This window comes from Cyanistes caeruleus, chromosome 1, assembly GCF_971803275.1.
Source record: "Cyanistes caeruleus chromosome 1, bCyaCae1.hap1.1, whole genome shotgun sequence".
Lineage (NCBI taxonomy): Eukaryota > Metazoa > Chordata > Aves > Passeriformes > Paridae > Cyanistes > Cyanistes caeruleus.
This window is the reverse complement of record NC_141701.1, coordinates 104307718-104334482: the sequence shown is the minus strand read 5'-3', so window position 1 is coordinate 104334482 and position 26765 is coordinate 104307718. Positions and strand designations below refer to the sequence as shown.

The 26765-nt window shown below is 38.0% G+C and overlaps 1 protein-coding gene across 6 annotated transcripts in view; it reads right to left on the bottom strand.

Moving 5' to 3' along the window:
- Positions 1 to 26765, bottom strand: part of ARPP21 (cAMP regulated phosphoprotein 21) — a 468940-nt gene that overhangs the window by 212914 nt on the left and 229261 nt on the right. For 2 of the 6 annotated variants that reach the window (XM_086846619.1, XM_086846679.1), the window contains exon 1: positions 5928 to 5991. The exons of 2 other annotated variants lie outside the window; for them this stretch is intronic. The gene's annotated coding sequence lies outside the window, so the exon portion shown is untranslated. Of the gene's footprint in view, positions 1 to 5927; positions 5992 to 26765 lie in introns of those variants that run through there. 2 more of the 6 variants (XM_023919462.2, XM_086846877.1) reach the window with 1 other exon arrangement.

The window sequence follows — 26765 nt, the reverse complement described above, 5'->3', positions numbered from 1 at the left end:
GAAACTCTTATTTTTCAACCTTTCGTATCTTTCTAGTCCCCCCAGATGTTGCACTGCAACTCACATGTGCAGGAATATTTATTATCTAAGTCCTTTTATTGTCCCTGCTTTTTCTTGCCCGCTTACTACTTTGCTTTCATCAGCTGAAGTGTTTGAGACCTCTCAGAGGCTCACTGCACCTGTCAGCTCTCTAACCTGTCATTGTTTTGACATATTCTAAGAGAGACTTTATGTGGGCATCTGGATAAATATAATGCTTTCCACACCTCTGGGAAAATGGGAGTCTTCCCTGGGCCATCTGTGGGAAATGAAGGGTGCATGGGTTTTCAAGCAGAAGAGAAATGTACGTGTAAAGAACAGTACTCCAGGAAGTGAGAAGGCTAGAAACTATTCTTCCAGTGGCACTAGAAGTACATACATTTATGCATACAATCAGCTTGCAGGGACATTAAATCATTCACTACCTTATTTTTTATGTGAAACTTCTGTGTTACATATTATGCTCTATGTTCCTGAAAGTAGCTCATGATAGGGCAAGGATTACTTTAGGCAAACACTCAGCAGGAAAAGCAGAAAACATACTATTGTTTCAGATCTTGATTATGCAGATTGGCTTCTCTACTAAGGAAATTAACTCTATGCCACAGCTGTGGGGACTAAAATTACAGAACAATCGATATTTTGGAAACTTTGAAAATCTGCCAAAGGAGAAAATTACACGATTGAACAACAGCTTTTATAGAATCAAAGTTAAATATTTCACTAATGAATTTGTTCAGTGTTTTGTTAAAAAATTTAGTCATTGACTTTATTGTGATATACCCAACAATTTTTCCAACCACATATATTTTAGGAATTCCTGTTAAAAACAAATCAGAAAAAGTCATTCTTCATTTTCTAGACCTAATACACAAAACAGCCTGTTATTGCATAATTTAAAAAGTTCTTTTAATTTTTTTTTCTTGATCATTTTGAGTTCTATAATACATTTGGTCTGGAAAAAAAACCAAGAAAACAAAACAAACACAAGACTAGACACAAGGAGGAAAGGAAGGAACCTTAGCAAAAAGTAGATCAAAAAGTGTGAAAACCTACTTTGAATATTTTTGAAGGATTTGGTATTCTTACAGATTCCATCTGTTACAAAAATGACTGTTACTAATAGCCCCAGGATTGTCCCTCGGTATGGTAAGAAATTCCTATGCTTCAAATCCCTGAAAAGGATGGCAGCAAGATGGGATGACTGATGGGGAGCAGTTAGAGCAGAGCAGCCAGATAAAAAGCAGTCTGTAAGACCATCTCCAGACACCCTGGGGACTGAGCAATCACCAAGAACCCAGAAGCTACAGAGACACAACTCGATAAAGAGTTTCGTTAAACTGGCTTCCAGATATCAAATCTGCTGATATGGGTATGATTCACACCCATTATACTTGAATTATTCTGAGCCCCTCCAAACTGTCATCTCAAATGTCATTTCCATCAGCTTGGTCACTCATTTTTAGTATTTTTCCTTCACTTCCTCCAAGCCCAACAGCACAATAAAATAAATGTGCTGCATCCAGCGTATTCAGGTTACAAAAGTCACTGATGCCAGCAAGGTCAGTCATATAAATTCACCACAAGATTGCTTTGAAAGAGACTCATGCTAAAAGATTCCATAGATAGATAATCACCTTGTGCCAGTAAAAGGAAAAGAGAAAGAAACAATTATTTTGTTTTCTATCACCACTTCTCTCTTATTTGTGGGAGGAAGATAGGAAGTTTTTGCTGTTCACAGTAACACAGAAATTAAGCAAAAATAGTGTAATGTTTTATAGAGCAGAGCAGTTGTCAACTCTTATCATTTATTCATTCATTACTGCAGCTACCATGACCAGAAACCAGCACTATGCAATCTAGGACAGCCATGCTCTCTTTGCCGCTAATACTACAGGCAGTGCCTCATACCATAAACCCATCATTCATTACAGGGAACAACTGACAGATTCTTCCCCTAAGGAGGCCAAGATTACTTAAATCTGAAATGCCATACCCTGTCAACACAGGTGTACAGGAGAGAAGCTCATTTACTGGCAGGCTGGGTAATACATAAAAATAGTCACTATCCAAAGTTGATAATCAGTTTAAAAAAAAACAAAACACTAAAAACAGCAAACAAGGTTTGGTGCTCAGTTGATAAAAAGTTAATAATTCTCCATTTGTTTTGTGAAAGCTATGTTATTTAAGTCCTTCAGAAGATAAATTGCCTTATGCATAGCTTGCAGACCATTTAGTGTGTGGGCTCTACAGCCACAGAAAAGCATTTGTAGGAGGCTCTTGCTGTGCTGTTGCCAGTCTCTCCTCCTGTGATTGAAATACAGCACTTGGCACAGAGATGCAGGCAGGCAGGAGGTCCAATGTACAGCAAGCATCTGGAATGACTGACTTCAGTTGTACAGAGGTTTCACCTACCACTGAACTCAGACTAATTATGTGCATTTATTCTTCATACTAACAGATCCCTTTAGCACTGAACCTTTCAAGTGTTGGTGTCAAGCAGATCATTTAAGACAAAATTTTCTGAAAGGCAAGGAGGATTATTTTATAATGCTACTCTGTACAAAGAAGAAATTAGGCTGAAACTGGAAGTACCTGCAATACTGCATTTTGTCCTTAATCAAGCTCTTCTTGCTACTTTTTTTTTTACCCCTCTTCTTCCCAACTCAGAGAAATATAAAAAATTACAGAACACCTGTTTAGTTACTTCTACTTTGTCCATTTTAAGTTGAAGCAGAAAAACTCTTGCTGACCCAGACATATAAATGACATCATTACCTAATGAACTGTTGCAGAACTAATCTGAATGTAGCTGACTTGGTGAGGAGCATGAATCTTCTAGTGATTTAGACAGGAGTTGTTCAGGATACACAATATTAATTTAGGGATGAGTCATTATGTTCAGTACCAGTCTGGGGCCTAATGATTTGATTCAAATTAATTTAAATCACTGGGGAGAAAAAAAAAATACTAAAATTACACATATAGCAGAATATCAAAACAATCTTTTCTGAGATCCAAAGCACTTATGGGCTGTCATTGCTTGGCTGAAGTTTCCTCATTTTTCACATTACACTGTATGTGCACAATCTTGCTAAAGTGCAATGGTGCAGAATTCATTGGCTAGAGCATCCCCATAGCTCTTCTGAGGCAGAGGGGTCTGGGGTTCAGAAAGATTTAAAGCTATATAGAGAAAGATTTCTGCCACTCCCTGATGCAGGTGATATTTTGGAGTAGGCAAAAAGAAAGAAAGGACTGGCAGAGACTCAAATATGTAGCTGAGCCCTGATATTAGAGAAGGGAGGATTGAAGGGAATAAAACAAGGATGAGAGCTGGTTTTCTTTTTTTTTTTTTTTTTCTGGCTAACACAGTGGAGAATTTGTTTTAACATTTCACTACAGAAACATGATAGCCTTGGATTGTCTTCCCATCCTTGAGGCCAAACAGAGCTGGGATTTGCTACTCAGATATATTTGCTCCATTTACACATTTGTGGAGAATTCATTAGGAAGCCTGAAAATGAGGTAAAACTTTCCATGCTTGAAAGCTGAACTAAAGTCTGCAGATTATTTCCAGAGGTAGCCCTGTAGCGGGTAACAGGAATGTGCTGTGTGATACTTCCTTGTAATGTTTTTTTTCACTGTATCTTCGTCTGTGGTGTTAGGGCAAAGTCAGCTGTGTATTGGCATCCAGCAAACCAGGGAGCAGAGCAGGATCAAAGCAGTGCAATGGGTTTATGTGACATTCTGGGCAAGGGTTGATCTAACCCTTGCGAAACAACTATGAGGAGCCATGTCATGTTATCTCACCCACCGTAAATGTTCAGTAACACAGCCTGTTTTTGAGAAGCTATCTCATGGTTGCTTTGAGCCTAAGCTGCTGAAGAATACTTTATTCTCCTCTCCTTCAGAATACCTTGAAGAAGGATTACTTCTCTGTTTAGCTCTTAAGAGATCATTGATAATAATTTAGATGGAGGTGCAACAGGGAAATTCTTTACGGTCCTGTTTTTGCAAATTATAAAGGAGACTTTAATTACAAGCTTGCTCACTTGAATTTTAAGCACAGGATTAAATGCACACCAACTCAGTGAACTTTGCATGCTGAGCCCCATGGACTGCCACACTTCTTGATTCTTGAGTGACTGGTGACCTTTTGATACAGGAGATAAAGCCTTTGTTCCCCATGCTACAGCAACCTGAGCTCAAAACCCAAAATAACAAAATCAGGGGACTAAAATGACCTGTAGCTACATAAACTGGACTGTGGAAAGCAACACAGAGCTGTGATCAACAGGTTTGCTTTTGTTGCTAATTCTGTCAACAGGCTGGGGAGTAAGAGCAATTACTAACTCAGTCGCTTTCCTGCATCTCTGCTTCATTCTGTATAAATTAAGCTCATTATATTAATTTATTTTTCAAAATACTGATAAGAAATGTCATATAAGCCTTCTCTGGCTACATGTAAAGAAGAGACAATTTAAGATTAACCCACATTCAAGCTAACTTGTGACCAAATACAGTATTTTTAAAAAAGTCTCCAAAGATAAACATCCACAAAATAAATTTACTGCAGCATATATTCCTCTACAAAAAGATGACTTTGAAATGCTTGCTTATACTTCACTGACTGCACTGGCTCCTTCACTTGGGAAATCTGATTTTTGACACTATCTCCGCTGCATGACTTTCAAGGCTTCGGGTTCCTCCTTTGCTGCAAGCTGGTCATCACATCCAGCCTTAGCTTGTACCATGTACCGTTTGCATGCCTCACTGTGTTCATTGAGGCTTCACAGCTCTGATTACAACAATTTCCCAGGAAAAGAACTACCTAAGGCTGAAACTCAGGGTCTGTCCACCTCCACAGAAAAAAAATGCTACTGCACACACACTGTCAGTGGCTGCATGATCCACGGCAGCCAGTGCAAGAGATTTCATAACCATCTGACTTTTGTTTTCAGTAGCCTATATCCAATTCATTAGAAGAAGCTGGTAAATGTCAGCTCTACAAACAGGACAAAAAATGATTCAGTCCTCTCTATATAATCTGTCTAATAAATTCAATAGTTGTCACTTTTGTGGAAGGGTCTATATACCTCAGCAGTAATTTGTCACCATGAAACAGTTTCAGGGCGTTTCACAGTTGTGTGTCAGTGTTCATTTCAGGCCTTATCTTCAATGAACATTTCTTGCTAAGAGCAATTAATTCCTTGCATCTGTCACTATAGGAACAAAGCAAATGCACTTTATGCAGAAGGCCCATTATTCAGTACATTAGGCACTGATATGACAGTTTTCCTCATCCCACAGTCACATACAACAATAAGCCACCTTACTTATCACTAAAATTTTCAAAATTTCATATTATGATGATATGAATTTTTCTTCTTTCTTAAATTTTATTTTTGGTATAAAAAATAAAATTTCAAATATTATAACCCTGATTCAATGGAACCGAAAAACGACAACCCCAAAACAAAAGAATCCCACCCTTTCAGTAAACGCTGCATCAGCATTTCAATTCAGGCAAATTTGAAATGAAATTGTGGGACAAAAAATAATAAAAAATACAAAAATTAAGAAAAAAAAAGTACATAAGGTTTATTAATGGGATAAGACTTCTAAACTACATCAAAGTGTACTGGAAATTATTTGAAATTAACAGATCTGTCTGCAGTATGACTTTTGCGCCACTCTGACCTCTCAGTCCTAGCCTGTCCTCAAATATAATGGCCTAAATATATTCCAAAATCAATATAGGTGGTTGTGGACTTTTCAAAGGAATTTATCAGATATTAAAAGTTCAGTTATAACACTCAAGGTAGCGTTCAGAATGGAGGAAAGAAAGGAAATGCTAGAAACACCAGGAAAGAAAAGCAGACAATTACTTGCCCAGTTGATGTTTGCTGCAATGAGGAAGAGCCAGGAAGATTCACATACAGGATATTTTCAATCAACTGCAGGAAAATGAAAAATGGAGAAGGAGAAAAAAATTATATTGATTCTTTGTGATGTGAGTTACTAGTTTCCTGAAATATTACCATACTGTACAAACTGCTAGGGGATGAAATTAAACAACCACAATAGCTGCATTACGCACCCTGAATATCTGGAAAAAATATGTATGCACAGAGCAGTCACTGAAGTAAAAGAGGCAGTTTATTTATGCTGCATGTTGCATTCATTTTTCTCAGTGATGCCAGAAAAATATATTAATTCTTAAAACTTGCTTGCTAATCATTTTAAGCAAACACTGGAGAAAACTCAATTGGGATGCATTTAAGTGAGTACCACAGGAAGCTCATTCTGGGACAAGCTCACAAACAGAGTTATTTTCATCTGTTTTGAGACATAAAAAACAACACATGAGGCAAAAGTCCAGTCAGAGTCAACCATCATAATATAAATTGCAGATAATCGCAGTGTGAAGGACTTCCTTTGCCATAGAGATAACAGCTCCTAACACTAGAAATGTGATGCAGGACAAGCTATTCCACACACCTCAGAATTAAGGCTGCTCATTTTCTTACAGGTTAGTGCCATACATTTGAGGTGCTGCTCCATATTTACCTTAACAGTTGAAACCTGCCTTCCACGTCTCCTGCTCCATGGTTATGCATTCCTGTAAACCCCTGTTGCTCTCCAGATCTCTCCTACATCTCTCAGATAAGGATTATGCTTGAATGTATAATGTTATGACCAGATTTAGACTTTGTGTGTGGCAGGCATAATGGTTTAGGTTTATTTTCCCCTTTTATTAGGGACTCTTTTCTTAGCATAAAGTTTCACTCAACATGTGGTAAACTATATTTTTGAGACATCTCTATGTTTATTAAAGGTAGTGAAAGTTTAGAAGAGTTTCAGAAAAAAACAATGGTCCTAATTGGAAGACCATGCAAAAATGAGCTATAAAACCATCAGTAAACTACAGCCATTTCTAGCTTAATTCTTGGATCAGAACAGGAAGATATAGTCAGTGAAAACTGATCTTATATAATTAATTTCATCTCAGTATCTGCAGCCAGGCTGGGCATACATACATATAGCTTACTCTGTTCCAGAGTTTTCATGAATTAAACTGGCTTGTTTTTACTTCCACACAAGGTCTTAGAAGGGCCCTGACTGTTCTGCAGCCTGGAATGAAGACAGGTACGCTGCACCACAGCCCTCTCACCAGCTGTCCCCCAGGGCCACAGACTTCACCTCAAGTGTTTACATGCACACAGTTCTTCAAATACCTCCACTCACCTGCTTTAAACCAAAGAAATAGTGTCAAGAAGCTCTAACCTTCTTTGAGAAAAACAAACCACTTGGAAATGTTGCATTTCCATCAGTAATATTCCACAGACTTACTAGAAATTTACTAGTTAAATGTAGCTGCTTATTAGCTGCAACTGTGCAGGGTGGTTGTAACATTTTTCAATAGCAGAACTCTGCTTTGAATTAGCAAAGGCTACTGAATTTTTTCTTAATGACTAACAATTAATCCCTGAAGCACCGTGCTGTTGTTTTTCTCCCTCCTATTTAAGTTTCTAAAAAATATTTGAACTCTAAGTGAAGGAGGAATTGCTGTGGGGTTTGCTGAATTACCACTGGTTTTTAGATGCCTCTATTTCTTTGGCTAGCTCTTGAGTCACTCCAGAAATATTCCATGCCAGTTCTTTGTACCACATGATCACAGATGCAAAGTGAGATGTTTTTCCATTTTCAGAGAGGTTTCATCAATTCCAGGTTCAGGAAGTGCTATTATTTCCTCTTTGCCTTTCTACTTTCTCATACATTGATACTTCTCAGTCCTTTGCTTCTCCATTTCCATAATTCCTTGAGCTCTTCAGCACAGGCTGCCTCACATTTTGGGCATGAGCCTCTTGCCTAATACCAAGGAATCAACTCAGCAGGCATCTCTAGGTGTTACTGCCGTGGACACCACCCAAAGGAGCACGGATGCAGAAGTGCCATTATCATTTAGAAGAGAGCTTTTTTAAGGGCACAGAGAATACGGTGGCATTTCAGCTACTTGGAAACCAACATATTTTTAGCTTAATTTAATTGGAATTTTCTGTTAAATGAATATGCTAGTTTCCAAGTGTCTGAAGGAAAAGGATTATTTTCCAAGCCAGTCAGAATATTTCTATTCATCACATTAATTCATGTTTTCTTTGCTGAGTTAATATCTTGTGATTCTTAAATGTTCTAAAGTTTAAGAATCATTTGTCCCCCACTTCAACTGCTGCTAAATGAGATTTCTAGTAGCTTTAAAAGCCAGGAAAAGGTTGCTTCACCAGTACTTTACTATCTATTGTTTAAATCCAATTATTTAGTATTCCTGGAACAAAGATAATAGATTTATGCATATAGTAGTTGCTTTATATTTATCTCCTTATACTTATTTTCATTATCGCCTTAGCATTCAACAGTCACTGTAAAGCCATTATCCAGTCACAGGTTCATAACACATAATTTGATTAACCATATTACAAAAATAATGAAAGGGTTTTTTTCCATCATGCTTTACCAGAACCATGAAGAGATGCCATGCACAACAATTCCCTCCTCAAAAAAATTCGCACAGGAACGTTCTTTGTTTGCAAAGCTTCTTTGTCCTGTGATGCTTAATTAAGGATATAATGGAGAATATTATAGTCATTTTAAAATCATTTGGAAGTAATGATGCCTGAGGCCAAGCATGGAGTTCTGTTTAACTCAGCTAATTGTAGAAGTGTTGGCAATGGCCATTAAAAATGGACCCCATTGCTATCGCACTTTTCAGAAATAACTTGCTCTTTCCATCTCCTCCCCTCTCCCCCCATAGCTACACTTTTTAATTTCTTGGGTGCCATGCCTCTCAGCAGCATAAAGTTGCATTTTGTAAGAGCTTATCTTTCTCTTTTATTAAACGGCATGCCTTAAAATCATTTAATGTTAGCACAAAGTTCCCAGAGGCATGTAACTCCCATCACAGGTTGTAGCCCCGTCTATTGAGTTAGTCACATGGACCACAGAGGCATCATAGCTGTTTATGCTAAATAAAAAAGGTCTAGAGGTGAATTTCATCCAGAATCAAACAATTAATTTCCATGAAGACTTGCTGCAGTTTTAGGGGTTTTCAAGATGAGGTCTCATCAGCTCAGTCTGGTATCAAGGAAGATCAGGGTAGGGTTGTTACACCTCAAGCTCTAGTGAGGTTAAGAGGAATTATTTTTGATCAACACAGTCTTACTATAAAGGTTTCTAACACAAATATTTTCCACTTCAAACATGCTTTCATAAATGGCATTTGGACTGTAGTAAAATAATGATTTTTCATGACCATTTTGCAGAGACACTATGCATCACAACTTAATGTGTGGAACATAAGGTACTTCTTCTAATGGAGATTTTGTATTTGTCTCAAAATCAGTTTTATCAGTCTTCTTAACAATCTATAAAAACCTTAAATAGGCAGGTCTGTTCTTGCAGGAAAAGGAGACTTGGACCATGGTAAGCCAGGTCAGATTCTAGAGCAATAAAAGGTGGTCCCCACTGCAAAATATTTGCTTACACACAAGGGAGATTTCTCCAGTGTAGCTCACGTTTCATACTCATTTAGCTTCTCTATCAAAACTGGTAAATTTTGAAGAACAGATCTGTGCACTGTGAGCTGGACTGTTACCTTAAACTCCCATTCCCTAAGGCAAGGCTGCTAGGCATAGAACAGCAAGTTTCACTCTTTTTTTCCAGTCCAAGAGTTAGTACCTCTTGAAACCTTTTGTTAGGGAGTAGTACATGCAATGGGCCCGTTTGAAACCTTAAATCTAGAGACACAGGGGAGTTGGAAAATTTCTCCAAATTCTTTTCCACAGATAGGACAGTACATTAAAACTATCAGCAACTCAGTGAAATCAGCAGGAAAACATTGAGAAGTCATTTTTTTTTTGTTTTTTTCATTTAAGTCCTTAAGCCCCTCAATATTTTGTGCTGTGAAAATGTGTTATTTATCTGTCACTCCCAAGCACAAGTTTTTAGATGAATATCCCCAGATTTCTGGATATGCCAGCATGAGGTGAGCTTCTGCCCAGCACAGCTGAGGCTCAAAGTGAATGATGCAAAGGGAAGAAATAACTCTGCCTGCTGTATAATTTTCTACCTCCCCTTATTGATCAGGTTTGAACTACTCTCCCTCAAAGACATGCATTCATTTCAATTTTATATATATGTATACATACATATATATATATATATATATATATATATTTCCCTCCCACAGACTGGAATATTTCTTCTCAGCCTAAGAAATTAAAAAAAAAAAATAAATTTTGGAGCCATGCACTCCAGAACACTTCACATTAAACTGTAGACACTACAGGCAACTAGATAACACTAATAGCACCTGAAGCAATTTCCCTTCCTATGTTTCTTCTCAGTTGCCAGCTGGAGTCTGGGCTAAAAATAGCCTTGTCATGACAGAGTAATGAATCCCAGTGATAAGTGTATTTCACTGAAATTCAGTGAGGTCATTATCTGAGCCTTAATGGATGAACAGGGTGGGAAAGGCGTTATTGGGTGGTACAATAAAAATGCAGAGGGAATGAAAGAAACGGGAACAAATGTTACTCAAAAGGCTCTGAAAATCATAGCCTGCTTTTCTGTTTATGTTAGTGTAGGAATAATTTACATGACATTAAAAATTGAAAATACTCATAAGAAATTCTTAGCTGGCAATTTGTCTGCACAAACAATTACTTCTTTCCAGGGTCTGTGAAACTATTCTGTTTTATCTATAGGACATTTCAATAATTGTACCATATATCTATTAGTTACAGTACCACTAATAGCAAGAGAAGCATATTCCAAAGATAATCTACTTTAAAAACCCCAAACCAACCAACCACAAACTCATCCAAATCCAAGACCTCTGAACCAGTTATTGCCTGAAGTATTTTCCCCCTTAAAAGTACAAGTAAATAAACAAAGAAGAGTATATCTGCATTCTCAGTATTATGATCTGTGTCAAAGCAATAAATCTACAGCTGGATACAGCTGATTTAGAGAGGGCATGAATTTCAGACTAAGATTACTTAATGAAAAAAATAATCTTATTGCTGCTGTAATACCTAATATTACTATGCCCCAAACAAATCAGTCTTTTTGCCTCCCAGACTGCTGCTTATCATCATTTGACATAATTTGCCTACTGGCAGTTTCAGCATTTCCTCTCTTTAGGAACCATCTGATCGTATCTTTCTTCATTGTCTTTAAAGGCAGCCCTAAGTTAGAGAAAGTATATTTTAATGCCCATATTTTAAGCCAACCCTCCTTTCTCTTTGTTGAGAAGGGAGCAGAGAGGTTTCCACTTAGGGGAAACATCCTCCTTCCGCCTGAGAGGTGCATCATGTGATACTGCCTGAGAGAGATGGGATGTGTAGAAAAAATATACACACCAAAGACCAAGAACACTGATGAGAGTGGTTAATGAATAATATAATATAGTTAGTCCAGCAGGTAGAGGAGGGGAACTTGCACCAGAGCATTCACAGGGAGCCCTAGATCCAGGAAACCACAAAACCTGTTAACTTTGAATTGAATTGCCTGCTTGGGCCCAGCAGCAAAGCTTAATTGCTTAAGTGCAACACCATCAGAATACAGATTTGCTTGGTTAGAGCATTTAATACAGCACAACTTCATGTTCTGGACTTCCATGTATCAGGAGAGAAAAGCACAGCAATAGGTCTTGTATAAAAGTTTGATACATTAAAAGCAAAATAAAAATACTTTTGAGACAGACCAATTATCAGTAACACACAATGTAGTTACAACACTTCAGAATAAAGACAGCCCCTGATCTTGCAAGACTTTATTGGACTGTACTTCCATACCATGAGTAATTTCTTCAGGATTCCACAAGGCTGCATAATAGAAAAATTAAATCATGTATCATCATTTCAAAATCACACATCTGAAACAAATACCATCTACAGTCTCCACTCTATTTGCTAAGCAGATGAGAGAAAAGAAGAAAAAAAAAAGTGGAAAACTCTGACAAAGGCCTTGCTTTTCTCTCTGACTGAGGAGAAAAGAAGACATTATCACCAGAAAAATTGCACAAATATTAACAGTCCAATATTAACAGTCCAATGATCACAACATTTTCAAGTTTAAGAGGTCAGGATAGATTGACCTAATAGAACTGGCCAGTCCAGACTCACCCTGTTTTGTCTCAGTTCACTTTCTTTCAAAGGAAGCCAGGACAACGAGGCTTCTTAGATGAGTCCTGAAGGTATACCCCTAAAATTGACCCAAATCACAGCATTTGTGTACACACAATGGCTACTTGCTGTTCTTAAGGTCTGTACTGCCCCAGCACAAACATTTAAGTCTGAATTTACATTTCCTACTCCAAATCTGGGTTTGGGTTTTTTGGTTTGATTTTTAATTTTAGAGAAAATTCCTTCTGCATATTTTTTCAAGTATAGGGTTTGCCCCACATGAACCAATAGAGGAGGCTGTATATATTCCTTCTGTCCATCTACACTGTGCACTTGCTGGTGCTTCAGGTGCTGTGACACTTGGGCTCAGCTGGGAAGTCTGGGTCTCAGACTGGGGTCTTGGCAAGTCTGCTTGTAGTGGTCTATGACCAGCCAGTGCCCCAGAGACAGCAGCCACAGGGAGGATGGTGGAAATGGCCACAAGCTCTGCCCCTGACTTTGGATGGGCCATTTCAAGAGATACAGTGACTATGAAGCAGAATGCACAGGCAATGCCTGTCAGAGCCCAACACTGTCAGAGGTGCCTAAGAAAGGAATGCCTGGACGTTTAGGTATGAAATGGACTGCCAGTAGATATTAATATTTTAAAATTCTATGTGTACACCAATTTGGGAGTTCCACAGCCAGGCTTCTCAGTCTTCCCAGCCTTCCTGGCTAAGCTAGGATTTTAATGCTGCTTTTTCATCTGTGATCCTGGTGCTTTCTCCACTCTTTTTTCCTCCTGCAGCCTTGGGTTACTAAATGAATTATTATTGTGAGAATGGAAGCACCATTAGTGTACAAGAACAATTACTAAAATTTGATGGCTAAGTAGTTTCTCCTTATAGAGAAGGCAAGTTTTGAAATAGTTGGTACAGTTGTAATAGATGACCTGCCCACACGTTGCAGCCACAATGTCAGGAGGGACAGATCATCAACACACAATGTAAACCTATATTTATAAATCACACTATAAACAAGACCTCAAATGCAAAACCTTCAACAGCAAAAATTAATTAATTTTTCAGGCATTTAAACATGAATTAATATTTATTAACTATTTCCAAATATTTGTTTAGCATCTTCAAACCAGTGCTCATTTTTACATTTTTCAATAAGTAGCAAAATACAAATTAAAATACTTTACTGGCAAGACAAATAAACCCCTCAAAGATATTAACACTCAAACATTCTTTCTTCAAAGAAATTGGGGGCAAAAAAACTCCAACAACCTAGATTTAATTTTAATATTTTCTAGGCAAATGTTTTCAGTAACAACAAAGGAGATTTGAACTAGAGAACAGCTCCTGGAAAGAAAGAAGTTTTGAATTCATAACAGCTGAGAAGTGGTTAAGTAGAAATTTAATGAAACTCAATTGAATTGATGCTGTGCACAATGCAGCATGAAATAAGGGACTGAGAGGAAGGAAGCATATTAAGGAATTAAGAGTTTCCATTACAGGCTCATATCAGCACATATCAAGGATTTATCTTCCTTCAGAAATTTTGCTCTCAAGCATATTCACACTGTTTAGTATGAAAACAGTAAAAAAGAAAACCAACCCAACCCTGCTTCAGAAATACTTAGTTTAATATTTTCTCTCCCATACATATCTCAGGCAACAGTAGATATGATCAAGTTGCATTAGTCTAGTATAGCAAACATATTACATATAGAACTGTCATTTCTGCTATGTACCAGAGGTGTAGGATCGTGCATTAGCATTATTAAACAGAAAGACAATTTCAATACTTCCTTTCCTAACTCTCCTTCAGAATGCAACTGTCACTTCCCAGCTTTGTTTTCTGACTTCCTTGTCTCCTCTACCCTCTGTTCTACGTGTAATACAGTTTCAGGGTTGGCTCTGGGCCAAGACACATGCCAGGCCATCTCTCCACTATCTCAGATAATAAACACAGGCTCCTTTATCTTAGTTTCTCCAGCAACAACAGAAAGAAGAATCCTAACACTGGGTAGGCAGCATTAATTATAAGGTACAATACCTATTGAGAGGAAGGAAGGACATTCCAGAAAGAGCCTAGATATGCTTCATAACTGGAATAAATACAGCATATCCCAAAGCTCTTTGCAAATGGAGCCAAATCTGAACAGAAAATATACATCCATTCAGCAGCATGCAATTCCTCTTTCAATCTAAGGATTGTGTCCCTGCTGATGAAATTTTCTAATTCAAGCTACTTGATTAAAATTCTGTGACTAATACATGTTTAGATTAGTAGCTTAACTGCATGCAAGGTATCCTTCAAAGCAGATTTGGAAAGATGTATCTATATTGCATTATAGATGTTGTTGCCAGCAACAGCTCCCACTTTGAGCTTGTGCGTCAGTCAAGCGCTTATTAAAAGGTGAGACTATTTGGGGAATTTTTCTTCAGTGACAACAAACCAGTGAACTTTCAATTTCTCCAAATAGGTTTATTTTCCCAGTTAAACTCTGTGACTTTATTGCTTCAGAAAATATAATATTCTCCAGTGTCTCTACAAAAGATACTGCATATCCCACCTGCTCCCACAGGTACTGAAGTCTGATTTACAGACCAACTGAAAAATGTCAGGAAAGCAATACAAACTGGAGAGACCTCACATCATTGTCTGATATGTTGTCCACATCAAAAAGATACAAGTGGCAACTGCTAGTGTGGCTTCCCTGCAGTACCAAATCCAAATGGTTGTAGAAAGGCACAAGTAAAGCACAGTCAAGACAAGCATTATCAGAAGCATACTCAAATCTTACCATGAGGGTGGATGGCTGAGATGAAAACCTGCATTCATCTAGAAATAGGTTCATTCCAGGTGTATTGCATGCACACAAATTTCTTTCCTCCCTCTTAAACTCACATAAGTCATAGAAATTAGAGCAGTCTTGGAGACAGAGCAGTTTCTGACACAAAGCTTCACGTAGCAGACAAAATGCAATCCTCTGTCACTGGCAGGCTCTCATCCAGTTTAGCTCACCATGTATTTCTGAAAGAGGTACATTACCACTTGCTGAAAGAGACCACTCACAGGGGTATTTTGCCCTGCAGTGTGTCTAGATTGTGATGTAAAACTTATGATATTAAGTTGTGACAGCTGTTCCAACATTCTTTTCTATACCATGAAGATAAAATGCTTTGAACCAAGAGCCCCTGGTCTGATCTTAGGACAGTGCTACACAGCCTTCAAAAACTATATCAGACTCACAATAACCCTGACTCAACTTTTGTCTCACAAACCTGGTGCCCAGGGTCTGCTACTGCAAGTTTTCACAACCAGTGACATGCTGTTTATGAATTGCTTATTAGGTAAATATTAATGTGCCAAAAAAGATGCATAGCACATGGAAGAAGCTTTTGGTCTATGCTTGTAAGATTTAATTATTTTTTTTAAAATACAGAGAAAGAGAGAGAACATGAGAGAATGTGACTTGTAGAATCAGCTGAGCATTATGAATCCAAATCCACTGTCATTTTTGAGAATATCTGATTAAAATCAAGAAGTCTATAATAGCAGTCATTACTTCAATGTGGAAATTAGGGGTATTGTTAATTCTCCTCATCATGTATCAGCTCCCTTCTAATTGGATCTATATTCATTACTGAAACTGAAATTAAAGAACAGCTATGAAAGGCTTTTGATGTCAGCTGTATATATCATGCCCTGAATTAAGTTACAAAAATGGTTAATACATTATGTGACTCTTAAGTACCTATTTCACTTCATTTAGTTGCATAGCTCCTGATACTGGCTGAGGTACTACACTAACACAGCAAACTTTTAGGATGGGTAAAAGAACTCATTCCATTTGAATTGCTGAAAAATGCATAGATCATGGCACCAAACCTCCCTAAAGTGTGTTGGTTTACAATTGATTTGTCTGCCAGATGCAGGATCTGCTCAGTAAATGAGGTGTAGGACAGGGAAGAAATAGACCCTTTGAATTACTTCCCACCAGAAATGCCACAATACCAAGTAAAGCTGGCTGAACATGAGTAGATGTACGATGCCATGGTCACCCCAAACATTTTTTTTCCTAAATAAACTGTGGAAGAAAAGAAGAAGAGAGGAACAGTTTGCGCTCAGTTTCAGAAGACTTTTGTCAGAACTTCTCCTTCTGTCTCACACAGCTTAATTTTCAATTTTATTTTGCACTGGATCAAAAGGAAGGATTTAAAAAAAAAAAAAAGTGTAATGTACCAGTGTCTCAAAGTGTTAAAATTTTCTTTCTCCTACTTTTTGCCATAGAGGCAAAACTTACATTTATTCTCAAAAATTACAAGTACATTTATTCCCATGCCTTCAAAACCTAAACCCTATAGTACTCTTCCTGCTTGTTCTGTGTGGCACAAAATCACATGGGAATACGATCACCTTAACTTATCCAGACCAGAGAGGCAGAGGAGGGAAGAACAGGTTCTCCTAACACTTTGATTTGCTCTCTTTTGAATGAGATCCTGTTTTCCAGGAATCAATAACAAACATTTCAACTACCTGGAAAAAAGGGGTGAGCTCTTTGTACCTCATCAAGATAGATAATGCAAGGAAAGGCAATGCAGCAGCTGTTACAGGATGCAAGTTTGCTGTATTCTGAGCTATAACAGAGCAAAAGCTGGCAGGAAAACAGGGGGTGCAGTCCAGAAATCTGCTTCTATCTTTGCATTTGGAAACCAGTATTTTCCATAGAGATGGACCAGAGATTTCCTACTTGAATTAATACTCCTTTTTCTTTAGCTCAGGTCTTTAGCTAGTACTTACACACCTCTGAGAGGGGCTCTTAAGGGCTTTAATAAGGGTACTAAATCATGTTAATACATGTTACACTTTGATTTCTGAATGTGGAATTACTAGAGAAGGCTTTCTCTCTGGTAAGGACTATTGAGGTCCATAATCAAAAGAGTATCTGTTTTGTGCAGGTGTGTTCTCAGGGGGCTGGGGCAGACCAGCCTCCACCAGACTTTAAAACAACTTTAGGATAGTAACACACTTCTTATGAAGAGTTTATTTTAAAAAGGAAAATCTCTACTCCCCCAGCAAACCTGAGCTATCCACTAGTAAAAAACAAGCATAATTTCCAAAATGAGCATCATTTCCTTCCAGAAGGCTATGTCACCTTTTCTGTGGGAATATCCCACCTGAATCTCCCTAGAACCACCTGGAAATGATCATCAGTTGCAACTGTTCTGGTCTCTGTATTTATCTGCTCTGCCTGTCCTTATCTAGACTGCTGCAGATTTACCCTTTCTGCCTTCTCAAAACAGCACACCTGACATTTGCTCAGCCTTTCAGAAAAGCAGCAGACAAGCCACTCAAATTTTATTTGACCAGAACAAAACTTTGAAGTAATTAATATAAAGTAGAGTAAGGGATACCTGGCTAAAAAATAGGTATATTCCATTTACTCCAATTATCCTGGCTATAGTTCACCAGTTTGCAGCGATAAAAAGCCATTAATGAGCTTTGTCACTGATAGCATTACTTTCTAATCTTAATTCTTTTAGGATTATTAGCTTTAAAGGCATTCCAAAGAAGATAAGTTAATTTATACTAAAATGAAATTGAAAAGTAATGCTTAGATACAGCAACATCTACACAATAAAACAGTTTTACAAACATTCACTTAAATAAACATCACTATTCATTTGCTATTCACAAAGCTTTAAAAGATACTGTTTGAGGAAACAAATTTTGAATAAATCACAGAAACACATAAAGAAGTAAAAAAAAACCAAACAAAAGTTAATCACATCCCCCCATTTTTCATTGAGAGTGAAGTTTGCCTGAGTTCTTTGCTTTCTCCAGCATGTTGAGCATTTTTTTTTTATTAGTCATTGTACTTCTCATGATGGTTTTTAGAAATTCATCTTCCTAACTTAGCAGGCCCTCTTGGGTTAGGGATTCCCATTGGGGGAAAACCCAAACCACCTTTTTTCTCCATGAAACTCATGACAGAAATAGTTCTAATAGGGAGAATTGATTAGAGATGTAATTGAGATCATGAAGCAAGTAGCTGATGGAGGCACGAATGCAGCACATTTAAATCAGGGTTTTGTTTTTTTCTTGACTGCTAGTTGAATATTTTTATTACAGGAGAAATGTCATCACTCCTAACAACAGGGGCTTCTCTGGAGTACACCTGATGAACTTGAGGGATAGTCTATCCTTATTAGCAGCAGTAATACTTACCATTAAAGGGTCTATCCAAGAAAGGCGTGCAGAATTGCTCACCAAACCCACAGTAAATTCGACTTTAGACCAAAAAGCAGAAGCAAAAATCCAGAACAAGGATAGGAACCTCCACAGTGGGATCCATAGGTCTATATTTAAGGATCTGCCATCATTTTAGACATCCCTAGGCTTGAGAGGCATCCTTACATAGTCAGTAGATGCAAAAGGTGAGCTGCACTTGATACAAGATACTTTAAGTTATTGCATTATTTTAGGTATCTTAAGATAGTCCATGAGTCCACCTACATTTATGCTCTTGATTTTCTCTCTCTCCCACTTCCTTGCTCACTATACATGGTGAATTACATGTCTAAGAATAAGATTCAAACCACATAAACTGCATAGAGAGATTTTAAGCAGCACCCCCTGCTCCCAAAAAAGGTGAGTACAGGGAAGAACAGAAACAAGTAGCTTAATCAGGCTTTAAGCTCTATCTTTGTGCATTAATAAGCTACAGTACGGCATCTTTGCCTAGGATTTACCTAACTGCCAGGTTGGCAGAGAAGGTATTTACATTCCTGTAGGGTTTCCTGGCTTTAAGTCAAAGACACTTGTCCTCCAGCTCTTCCTTTCTTGTGGAAGATCACCTGTGCATGCACAGGTCCAGCTGTGTTGTGGGACCAGCTTTAACTTATTATTCACTCAGAGGCTGCCACCCATGATCCTGCAACCTGGCAGGACATCCCAAATCACTGCTTGGTCACAGCAAGCCTGGGAATGTTCACATTAAATGTGAGGGGCTTGGAGAGTTCAGGCACATTCAAAATTATTTGGTACCACTGGTGGAGAGATGTCTGTGAAAATGTCTTGCTCAACTAATGAGTGAAATGATTTAGTTTAGAAATGTCTGCTTGGAACCTTCTCTGCTGCAAGGAAAGTGAGGACTTTTAAAGCAAGTACACAAGAAATAGTCTTTCTAACCCTCCCCCCCCACCCCAAAAAAAAAAAAAAAAGAAAAAATGGAGAGAGAAATACAATAACAACACATGTAATGCCGACCAGAATCCTAGCTGGACTGGCTGGCACAATTTCTCACTTTCACAGCTGGAAGCACAGGTGCTGTGGGCAGTGAGAGAAAAGGGGGAGACAGGAACGGGCTGAGCAGCCAGGTGCTTCCTTTTCTAGCACATCATCTGGAGTTCATGTACTCCAGCAGAAAAGAAAGAGCTGTCTTCAGGTCCTTGTTCCACTGCAGTAAATGCACTCCTAACTCACAGATGTGCACTTAATTCATGATGCTGCAGAAGGTTTCACTGGCTATGTTGGAAGAGCCCTGCTGGTTCCAAGCACCACTGCAAATGCACAGCACCCTCATAAAGGCAGTACATCTGGATAATAGGGATTGTAAATTCTGCCCAAAAGAATCACTGTCAATCTTTTGCTGATAGTTATGTTTAATAACTTGCATAAAAAATCGTATTTGGGGGTTGAGGAAATTTTCCTAGACAAATGTCTTGAGGATTTTTGCTTATTAATATTTGATACTGAAAGAGAATCAAGTATTATTAAGTAAGTTGATTAAAGGGGAAATAGGTATATTTTCTGCTCATATGTCTTGGTCAACAAATCACTTCAACAGTGAGAGCTACAGGGCCAGGTCCCTCTACTTTCCACTGGCAGAAATTCTATGACCTCAAGGATAAAAAACTGAAATAAAACTAGGAGAGGTTAAAGCCTTAGTCAGGATTAGGGAAATATTCGGAACTCTATCCACATGGGCTTTGCTATAGTATATTCTTCGAGCTTCCGGCCAGAAGAATTTCACTGCTTCCTTCTATACACCTACAAGTAATACAGGGATGATGATAAGGGATGGGGTTTCAAGACTGTCCAGCTCAGCTACAGCCTTTGACATCAGCAGCCCTTCTTGGATGTTAGAGGGAGCAGAGCTGGGACAGTGCTAAGCACTTCTGCAATTCCCATTGTCCCAGGAGAGGGCATGGAAACAGGAAGGGATGAAAGGATTGACCCCTCTGTCAGGAAATAAAGGATTTTAGGCTCCAGAAATGTCAGATAGAAGGTCTACCAAATTTGCCTCTTAAAGACCATGGAAGGAAAGAACAGCTCCTTTGAAAGTTTGCAGCTATATGTGGGATGATGCTAGATGCAATAGAGCTCTTTTTTAGTAAATGTAATTAAAAGCCTTTTAGACCCATCATTTATCTAAAAAAATATTCAAAATTAAACACCATAGCGCAAAAAATAATGAAAAACAAAATCCTAACTATAGAAATAGAAATATTGTTTTATTCTTTATTGTACTTCATAATTATGGGTAATGATTTGTTTTCCATATTTATGAGATTACAATACTGCATCAAGCTGTTCAGCTTTGCTTTTATCTTTCTCCAGACATAGAAGATATGGTTTGATGACAAACTTTGTACAAAATCTACAGGAAATATTGAGAATTCTTTCTTTTCTCATATTCCTTGTCATAATTAAATACAAAGAGCAGCTAAATATTAATTTTGGACAAAAAGTAAAATTAATTAAATCACTACTTTTAGTTGCCTAGATTCCCCTCTACTTTTTTCTTTTTTTTTATTTTTTTTAATCTCCTCATAAAGAAAGAAAAATTTCATCAGTTTCTGTCTGATCAATCTCTATCTGCTCTTGGCTAACTGGATGCAAATTTGACAAAGTAGCACAAATCACAACAATAATTATGGTCCTGAAAATGTCACACAAATTATGTCTGGATGGATTGAGAAGAGAGGAGACAAGTAAGTTTTTCCCAGGAGGAAAAGGGCTTCAGTATGAATTGAACCATCACCTGTTGTGTGTGACCTCCCAATCTCCTCAAAGTAGTTTACCTAATAAGTGGCTTGTCAGCATATTCTCCTCCCAGCTCTTATCCCTGTAGCTACAGCTTTTCTTGCTCAGTGGGTGGTCAGGGGACATGAGAGGGAACCAAGAGACAGCAGAGCCCCTTCAGGAGAAGCTGAGAGGAGCCCCTGCGGTGGTACGAGCACAGGGGTTTGTGCTTAAACGCACAGAAAAGTTGGCATTCCCAGTTTTGCTCCTCAGGAACTAACCTGACTGTTGTTCAGGAGTTTTTTCCTGCTGCCTAAAATTTCTGTTCTTTTTGAGAACTCTCACTCCTTTCTATGTGAGTGGCACAGGACACTGTGGGGTTTGTGTACATGTGTGCCACTCCTTGGTTGTTCGACACAGTGGGACACAATAAACTGTTTGCTTCTGTGCATACATGTTTCTTACACCAACCCTACCGTTGGGACTAACCCAAAGTGTTCAAAAAATAGCAGCCTGGGAGCCACAGATATGGCTTTAGGGGAGAGCACTCAGTAGGGGTTAGTCCTGATTCTCTAATGCGGGGTCAAGTCTTCTTTACAACCAGGGAAACAGACCTAGGAAACTTGTGCCAGGGCTACCTTGGTTGCATCTGAACCACAGGTAAACAGAGAGATTTATCACTAGGGACATCAACAACCTGGCAATTTTCACTACACTTTAGCACAAGACAAATCTTTTGGCTAGAAACTTGGCTCGAAAATGAAAACAAATGCACTTTGATTCAAAGCTGAAGAGTCTCTTCAGTCAGCTGCATCAGAGCTTTTTATTCTCTCTGGCCACAGAACAAACCTGAAACTGCACAAAGATTATTTTCTTTTCCTTCAGGGAAGAAGTCTAAGATTAAGTAATAATCAATAGCAGACAGTAAATAAACCAATCTCTTAATGGATTGTGAAGGGACTTCAGAGGTCTTTGTGCTGCATGGCAGGCTCTACCAAAAGAGCAGGCAATAGTCTTGAAAGAGTGGAGACAAAGTGTCTGTGCCAAAGAAAGGTCACACTCAACAGCAAGAATACATGCTAAACCTTAGAAAGCCTAAAAGCAGCTGAGGTAGTAGGATGGGTCATTCTCTCTCTAACTGGACAAGGTATGTTGAAGAATGTTTGTCACTGCTCAGTTGTACAAAAATCATTGCAATTCCTAAAGTCAGACCTACAGAAAGCAACAGCCCTCAACAATAATACGGAGATTCTACAGCTTAACATTTTTTAAGAAGATCCTGGAGGATTCAGAAATAAAATTTCTGCTGGTGAAAAACAGTCTGAGGCAGTGCTGACGACCTGACACAATGCTGATTATCTGACGCAATGCAGTCTTATCTGTATTTGCAGAATAGAAACAGTTATCACAGAAACAAAGGATGAATGACCAATTGCATCAAAACATAATCTAATCACAAATGTCTAATATTCATAGACTAAAGCTCTTAAAATTTTATCCCAGTCAGATCAGGTCACATGATTTACTGCCCCTTATATTCTCTTTTCACGGCTTTGTTCCCTCCCAAGTTCTTCTCCCTTGCCACCTTCACCCCCTTCCTAAAAAACAGCCATTGTCTCTTTGCACTTTCCAGTGGGCCCAGTTTGGCTGATTTTATGCTCTTATTTGATGTTTGTGACAAAGTAGTGTGTCCTGGGGTGACACAGTAATTTCAGTCTTAGTCAGCAGTTCTGTTGTAAGCTGCTACCCCACATTTTGTTTTACATGCAGTGTCTCTCTTGGCTTCTGCTTGACAGTAGCTGGAAGCCATGTCTGGCCTTTTGTCAGCACAACTCAACAGCTTCTATGCTTTAGTTCTTTATCTGTAACGTGGATGTATCTTTTCTAATGCCATTTTCCTGCCTTGTCCATTTAGACAAGTGGACAGTGGGCATACCTTAATTTAAGCACCTGATTTCAGATGAAGGCATTCAAGTAAAATTAGGCAAGCAGACAAATAACAGCATAACCCCACATCCCCTCTAAACATTTCTGTTAACCCTTCTCTACTTATCAAAACACAGCTTGAAATTTGAGTTCCTATTATGCCCCAGAGTGAAATAGATCACAAATCTCAAAATTATTACACCTTCCTCAAACTTTACTCTTCCTCAACCTGCTGCATCAATTTCTTCTTCTTAGAAAGTCCTTACTTTTTACATTCCCAGACAATTTAATCAAAATAAACTGCGACAAAGACAGTTGGAGTCCACAGGGCACAAAAAGTGTATTCCCATCCCCTGTATTCTTATAACAGTTTTGCTGTTGTGGTTCCAGGAAAAACAGTCATAGGGTTCCTGTGGCTGCCTATATTCATGTAAAAACATCCAGCAGCTGCTGTCCACCTCTGCCAAATACCCAATGTAACCATACCATTTTATTTTTGGAAATAAAAAATAAATGCATTCAAGAAGGGAAGCAGCAGTAGATCTCATCTCTGGACCTGAAGTGAAGGGTTGCAAGAACAGGTAATATTTTGAAAGCAAATAATCTATAAAGGTATTTTTCTCTTTGGTTTTAGCTAAGATTCATTTTCTCCTTGCAATAATCTACCTGAAGCAAACAGCTGTTTTTCTTGATTAAACTAGAGTAGGTCAAGTTTTCATTGGTGAGTACCTATCTCATGCCCTAAACAGACTATCAGTTCAAGCCTGGAGATTTTATTCTGATGAATTACAGTACAGATGTGAAAAATGGAAAGTAACAGTTGGGAACTACTTTCCTATTATATCTTGTTGAGTTGCACTGATTGGTTGCTCAAAAAGCAAAACCTGAAATCACAACAAAATAGTGCAAATGAAAGAATCTGAGGAGAGACAAGAGGAGCTTTAAATTCACAGTCTATCCATTCTGCATGCTTTGGATTCAAATGTTAAAAGAAATGAAAACCACTTCTGGCTACAAGTGATACATGACTGAGATGTGCTCTAAATTAAAAGCTTTGAATTTGATAAACTGTATAACCATGTCATGAATATTTAGAAGTACTACCACTTTTAGCAGGGGGAAGAAATCTCCATGATAGCAATGCCCTTCAGCTCCCATGATGCTAAACGAAAAAAAATTGTGATTATAAAACTATTCATTAGGATAAAACTGAAATCTCTAAGTTAGGCAGTTTTTATTTTGTAGTATTTTGGGTTTTTATGGTTGTTTTTGGGGTGTTTTGTTTTGGTTTTTTGCTGATGTTCTGCTCCATTACCTGTCTGAAAAAGTAGCAGATGGTTGTAAAAGATTCAGATAAGTATCTTGGTAGCACGAGAGCAAATACAGCTGGGTGATTTTAGCATCTGTACAGCTTCCAAGAATACAGAGAAATGCACTGAAGTGGTTAAAAAAAAGGAGCTGGAAGGTTGGAACAAGGGCAGGCATGGTGTGGATCAGGTCCATCTCAAAGCAACCTGGAGATCAGTTGATATTCCTCACATTATTCTGGATTTCTTAAAATTTCTTCACATAATTCTGACTCCATTTATTTTCTAGATTTACTAGTAAGACAGTCCTTTCTTGGTGACACTGGTGCCATAAGGGCTTTGGTCCTACATGCTATTCAGAGCCTTATCACCAGTATGGGTTCTTTGAATTTTAATGCAGACACCAAACTTTCTCAGAGCAACATACAGCTTTAGGACTTAATTTAAAATGTGATGAGCACATGGGAAGCTAAAAGTTGAAGACTAGAGTTGATGTAGCAGTAAGTTTTACTATGTACATTACTCTGTAATGCTTCAGCTTAAAAACCAGAAGCATTTTATTTCTTTTAGCATGAATATTGAATCTGATAAGGCTAAATCAGGCAGGTTACCAGTGTAGAAGGATTGCCACTAAAAGCTGACTGATGGATTTGATAGGGAAGTTGGTGGCTGAGTTTGACTGACCTTCAGAAGCAGTGAAAGACACTGAGAAATGTGGGGGGCAGCTCCACCAAAGCAAACTGATCTGCTCACAAGCAATAGGGTGTCAGGCCATATTAAACTGGCAAAACAAAAGGCACAGTGGATGCATATATTAGCAAAAGAAAACAAATCTTGAAAGGAAAGTTCTGGTTCATAAAAGGTAAAGACAATGGGGGGTTTAGGTTTAAAAAGAAGACAAGAAAGCCAGCATTAATTAAGGTTTGTTGAATAGGCATCAGAAATATGATGAGAGAGGTCAGGAGGCCATGGACACCTATACTGAGCTGGTGAAGAAAAGTCAGCAGAGAGCTGTAAATCCATTCTTCTGCAGCAGGGAGGGAGACTTTGTGAGGACAAAGTGGGTATGACTTCAGGTGACTGGAATCCTCCCTGGAGCTGCCATTCTCCCCATGACTCATTTACACTTATTTCTTTTACTGATATGCCTCTTCTTGCTCTCCTGTTGATTTCGACCATAATGCTCTCATTTGTGCCTTGCTGGTTTAAACACTTGTGAGTTCTGGGAGGACAAAAGAAGGTGTATTGAGGAGACCCCTTGCTTCAGAAGGAGAAGAAATATACATGAGTGTTCACTTATGATGTCTTAAAGCTTTCTAAATGCATGCATATCTGCAAAGAGTGGGCAAAGGCTCTCTGCCTTTCTGCTATTGGAGGCACAGTACATGAACATTAAGAAAGGAACCACTTAGAAGTCACATCCTTTGAGATGACTGAGAAACAGCTGGGAGAACAAAGAATATGACAAAAATTTATTGTTTAAAACTACACAATAAATCAACAGGAAGTAGCAGTCAGGCGTGCAATAAGCCATGACAAATGCAGGTATGAGAAATAAAGTCATACAGAACAGAGACAGACATCTGGAGTGTATCTCAGCAGGTTTTTTTACAGAATAAAGAGCAAGGAAAAATAAATAAATAGCTCATTTGTGATCTAGTTTAACAAATAAAAAACATAATAGCAATGAAATTTCCAGATGCCAGTAACTATGTCTCTAGCAGCTTAAATCAGGAAACTTACCAGCTTTCTATAAGCAGCTTGTTTTATATGATTTTGTTATATAATTGATTTATATGACTGTGTTATTTTTAAAATATTGTTAAATTTATTTTCATGGGGGCTAATTTTAACATAGACTTTTTCCTAAAAAGTAATTGTGTTTAGTATTTGGATGACACAGTTTTTGCTCTCTGAATATAATGAAATAAGAAAAGAGAAATTAGAGATAGATAGATAGATAGATAGATAGATAGATAGATAGATAGAAGGATTAGATGATATAGATATATTAGATATATTAGATATAGATATATATTGGGCCTTTGATTTGCCTTCAGAGAAAACAAAAGAGGTCTGTGCTCTCCAAGCTGAAAATTAGAATCTGTACATTTTGTGTCATCTCCTTTCTGTTTTCCTGGAACTAGACATGGCATCAGATGGCTATTGTTAAAAAAACCCACAAAATATATGAAAAGGTGTTATTTGATTTTTTTTTATTTTTTATTTTTTTTTTTTTTAAAAGAGGATTTCAGGGTCTTTCTTTACTGAGATTTAGGTATAGACA